The sequence below is a fragment of the Eumetopias jubatus genome, unplaced genomic scaffold (genome assembly GCF_037043125.1).
Source record: "Eumetopias jubatus isolate StellerSeaLion01/CBP00866 unplaced genomic scaffold, mEumJub1_p1.0 scaffold_12, whole genome shotgun sequence".
Taxonomy (NCBI): domain Eukaryota; kingdom Metazoa; phylum Chordata; class Mammalia; order Carnivora; family Otariidae; genus Eumetopias; species Eumetopias jubatus.
Window position 1 is genome coordinate 16,544,553 of NW_028274818.1, and position 5,199 is coordinate 16,549,751.

The 5,199-nt window shown below is 37.3% G+C and overlaps 1 pseudogene; it reads left to right on the forward strand.

The window, feature by feature from the left end:
* The first annotated feature begins 3,647 nt into the window (after positions 1–3,647).
* Positions 3,648–4,493, forward strand: LOC114210474 (ATP synthase peripheral stalk subunit b, mitochondrial pseudogene; annotated as a pseudogene).
* The last annotated feature ends 706 nt before the right edge of the window (positions 4,494–5,199 follow it).

Consider the following 5,199-nt stretch of genomic DNA (forward strand, 5'->3'; position numbering starts at 1 on the left):
AATTAATCTAGTAATTATTTTACATCCAAGATTCCCTGACTGACTTTGGTTTCCTTTCTTCTAAGAGTTTATTTGTGTTAGTTTATCTTTTAGATGATAAAGGTTATCCCAAATGTCCTGTGAAGGAAGTTAAATGAAGCAAAATATCTTATCCTATCATATGAAATCCATGCAGACTGGCAATTCAATGTTATATGTGTAAAGCACCCAAATGAGGCAAGAAGGTAAACAGGACAGAATGTATTTCCTTATTCTGATGTGGCTTGACTGCCAATTTGATCTTTATATATCCTCTGTTTTCTCAGTACCAGCATCTGCTGAGCACCAAACCCTCTTGCGTCTAGAATGAAGGCTTCTGGCTAATGCCTCAGGTTTTTGTATACCCAAATCTCTCTTGAACTATTCATTTTCCATAGGAAATCAACCAGGTGTCTGTCACTGTTTCTTTTCTTCAACTTCTACAGATCTTTAGCTAAATACATTTTTATTCAACGTAACTATGTGCCACCCACTCGTCTAGATGCTTGGGATAACTTTATAAACAAAGATAACTGTTTCTTGGAGCTCACAAATTACTGAGAGGTGACAGATGATAAGTAATACCTTAATTCAGTGAATTATATATATTAGAGGTAAAAAGTGCTATGAAGAAAAAGTGGTGAGCAGGACAGTTTGCAGAAAAAAAGTGGTCGCAAAGCATGGTCTGGACAAAGACTTGAAAGAAGTGAAAGAGTTTGCCAGACAGAGGGTGGTTAAGTGCATTGCAGGAAATAGCCAGTTAGAGGATGGGAAAAAGTTTTTAATTTCGATGTAGTCCAATTGATCTGTTTTTTCTTTGACACCTGTGCTTTTGATATTATATCCAGGAAATCATTGCCAAATTCAATATCATGAAGATTCTCCTCTATGTTTCCTTCTAAAACTTTTATAGGTTTGACTCTTACAAATAGAGCCTACTTTAATTACTTATTTATAAATTCATCTATTTTAATTATTTATTTCTAAATCTATTTTCCATGCTATATTCTTAGTGATAACAGCAAAAGGGGGATGTTCTCTATGTACATATTCCCCAAGCATGAAACACGATGCCTGGTATTTTATAAGTTGTTAATAAATGTTGGGTGACTACAAAATAAGTGAATGATTAGTAATAAAAATGAAAATAAAAAGATCTTCCTATCTTGGGTACAAGTGTGAGCATCTTACATGTATTTAACTCATTTAATCCTCACAAAACACCTATTAAGGAAGAAAGGGAAGCACTGAGATGTTAAATTACTTGATCAAAATGACATTGATAGTGGGCAACGAAACCTCGGAATACATTGCATATATATTCCATGTCGAAGCCATTTATAACAGTATGATCTTCTAGATGGCAAACAGAGTAGAGTGTAGGTTCACAAATTTGGCTTAGCATCAGAAGAGCTTTAAAAAATACAGAGTCTTGGACTACACCCCAGATCTACGGAGATACTGAGAACCGGAATTTTAAAAACTGTCTTGGGTAATTTATATGCAGTCAACCTGACATCTGCTTAAGCAAAATTGTTTGTGAATCACTGAACACTAAGCTTTCTCATTTGTGCTGGTACACAGCATGAGCGGAAAGTGCTTGGAAATGTATTCTTGTTGCTCTTATTTGCTATTCAAACTATCAATTTCCAAAGAGAATTGAAATTATTTGACCAGAGAAGGAATACTCCCAGGACTAGTAGGGCTTGATTTGCTAAACTGGAGAGCATTATTGTCATTAGGAGATAAAACAAGGGTTTTAAAGAAATTCAGAGACTCAACCTGTGTGGTAAGCCCTGAAGCAGGTGTGTACATTAATCTGTACAATTCACACAGAAAATGGAAAGAAGAGAACTTATACAGACATTCTACTCCAAGCAACTCATTTATAAATAAGCAACCTACTAAGGGTAGGCAATTTGTTTTTTGCATGAGCAAAATAACAATTTGAGTGAGTCAATTAATGACTAAAGAATGAATGAATCAACTCTATGGATGTGTAATGCCTCCGTGAGCCAGTTAGGATTCCATAACTTAAGCTCCCAATTATCTTTCATGCTTCTTACCAAACATCATCCTGCCCTACAGAGCCTGGAAAACATGTTCAAATGTTGAAGAATATGGAGCCTCATTTTCACTTACGTGTGGAGAAGCCGTGTGTAACTACAAGGGTAAAACCTCCCCTCTGTTTAGAACCTGAACGTGGAGTGGGACCCTAAGAACTGGACATAGTATTAATAAGAAATAGTTGCACGTGCAGCCAGAGTACTAGCCACATATGCCTCGGCAGCGTGCTTCATTCTTATTTCTAATAGATTCTAAAATGCCTCATTTGCTAGCCAACAATGAAGGAAGTGAACTAACAATAAATACAGAATCATGTGAACGAACCATTGTAGGTATCTATAGTTTCGATTCCTCATGGTATGAGCTAGCCAGAAAACCATTTCCTTATTTCCTCATGTGGGATTGGATTGCACTCCTTCTGAAAATTAATGTTGTTTTTTTTTATTGAGCAAGTGCAGCAAGTGCAATTTGTATAAGAGAGAGAAAAGACCATCACAAATACACACACACACAGAATAAAAAGAAACACTCAAAAGATAAAAAAATTCCAATCAGGATGTAAAAACGAAGATGCTTGAAACCACAGCAGAGAGATCCTGTAAGAAGGACTGCCTGGGAACACGTTGCTGGACTTGGGGAGCCAAGAGGGGTCCTTAATGGTCCTGGGAAACACAGTCTTTTTTCTCAGCTGTTAGATTTATGGAGTATATGCTAGAACACTTGAGAAGAGGTGTGAGATTGGGGGACTTTTTTATATATATAAAAGAGGAGCAAAGCTTTTAATATTAAAAGAAGAAGTCACCTTGAAGACGAGGAGGAAAGAGCCAAGGATAAAAATTCAGATTCAAACCAAGGTGAACTCAAAGAGGGCCCACTTGTGAAAACTTGAACATTTTTGTACTTCTCTCCTTGATAATGGGAAAAGCCATGCTACTATGCATCTTTATGTTGCTTACCTCTTGTGATTTATTTTATTTTAATTTATTTTTATTATTTTGTCTTGTATAAACACAGTATGTAATTCAATGAAATAGTTTGACATCCAAACAACTTTGGTTCATAAACGACAAAAGTTCTAACATAGTTATTTTAAGTTTTGATCTCAAAATTCATCAAAGACATGTAAGCAAATCTCTGAAATTGTGTATCTTTTTATTTCCTGCAGAATTTCAATATGCTATCATATTAAAATTAGTGTTTACAAGAACAAATGTAATATATGTTTTCTTGCAATGAATTAATAATATAAAGATGGCATTGATATATTACACAGAGGATTGTTTCCTATTCACTTTTATAATTAGGATATTTTATGCTCCTCAAATACTGATGCAAAGATGCTAAGTGTACAAGAAGTCTTCTTATCCCCCAAACAATTCTACTATTGCTTTATATTTGATTTACAAAAGAGGAGAAGGTATACACTGGGAATAATCTATAATCTATTCTCTTACTTTCCTATTTCTCTTACAATTCACTTTTAGGTTTTAGCATTTTAGTCAGTTTCTGAGAAGATAAAGGTGTAAACTCTGCATTAAAAACAGACAGTGATGCTTGCCCGGGTCACTGGAACGCAGAGCCTGCTGTCCGGACCCTGGTTGACCATGCTGTCCCGGGTGGTTTTTTCTGCGGCCGCCGCAGCGGCCCCCTATCTGAAGAACACAGCTCTCCTTGGTCCAGGGGTATTGTAGGCAACAAGGATCTTCCACACAGGGCAGCCAAGTCTTGCCCCTGTACCACCTCTTCCTGAACATGGAGGAAAAGTTCGTTTGGGGCTGATCCCCAAAGAATTCTTCCAGTTCCTTTATCCCAAAACTGGCATAACAGGACCCTATGTGCTTGGAACTGGACTTATCTTATATTTTCTGTCCAAAGAAATATATGTGATTATGCAGAGACCTTCTCTGCCATATCAACAATAGGGTTGCTTATCTATGTAGTTAAAAAAATATGGTGCCTCTATTGGAGAATTTGCTGATAAACTCAATGAGCAAAAAATTGCCCAACTAGAAGAGGTGAAGCAGGCTTCCATCAAAGAAATCCAGGATGCAATTGATATGGAGAAGTCACAGCAGGCCCTGGTTCACAAGCGCCATTACCTTTTTGATGTCCAGAGGAATAACATTGCTATGGCACTGGAACTTACTTACCGGGAACGGCTGCACAGAGGATACAAGGAGGTGAAGAATCGCCTGGACTATCACATCTCTGTGCAGAACATGATGCGCCGAAAGGAACAAGAGCACATGATAAACTGGGTGGAGAAGCATGTGGTGCAGAGCATCTCTGCACAGCAGGAAAAGGAGACAATTGCCAAGTGCATTGCAGATCTAAAGCTGCTTGCAAAGAAGGCTCAAGTACAGCCAGTTCTGTAAATGCATCTATCCTGGTGGAGACAGCTAGAAGCAATTGACTAAAGAAACTAGTCCATGGAACAAAATCTTTCTGTATTGATGTCTACTGAAGTTACACTTAACCTTTCCTAAAAATGAAAAGTTTGTTTCATATAGAGAATTAAAACAATCTATTGGCCAACGAGATGTTTTTCATCCTTCTTGCTCTGTATTTTGAGTTCCATGATCACTTTTGAATGAGCAGTTTGCTGTTAATAAAATTCGTTGGCTGACTAACGATTAAAAAAAAAAAACGGACAATGATGAGGGAAGAATCCATCCAAACTGATTTGCTTTGGCAGATTTCATCTTTTAACCAGTATGCATCTGTTGTCATGTCCATGAAAATGCTTCTGATTACTTATCAACCATTCTTATTAATAATAAGTTAATACCTCTTCCAATGATTTTACATTTTAAGGGAAATGTAAATGCTAGATGTAATGCTAGATATATGAATCTGTGTGCCTACTGAAGGTACAAAGTTCATGTAAGTGAACTGTTGAAATGATATAACTTTTGTCACAACCTTTCTTTGTGGGCACCTGGGTGGCTCAGTTGGTTAAGCGGCTGCCTTCGGCTCAGGTCATGATTCCAGGGTCCTGGGATCGAGTCCCCCTTTGGGCTCCCTGCTCAGTGGGGAGGTCTGCTTTTCCCTTTACACTTCCCCTCTGCTTGTGATCTCTCTCTCTCAAATAAATAAATAAAATCTTTAAAAAAC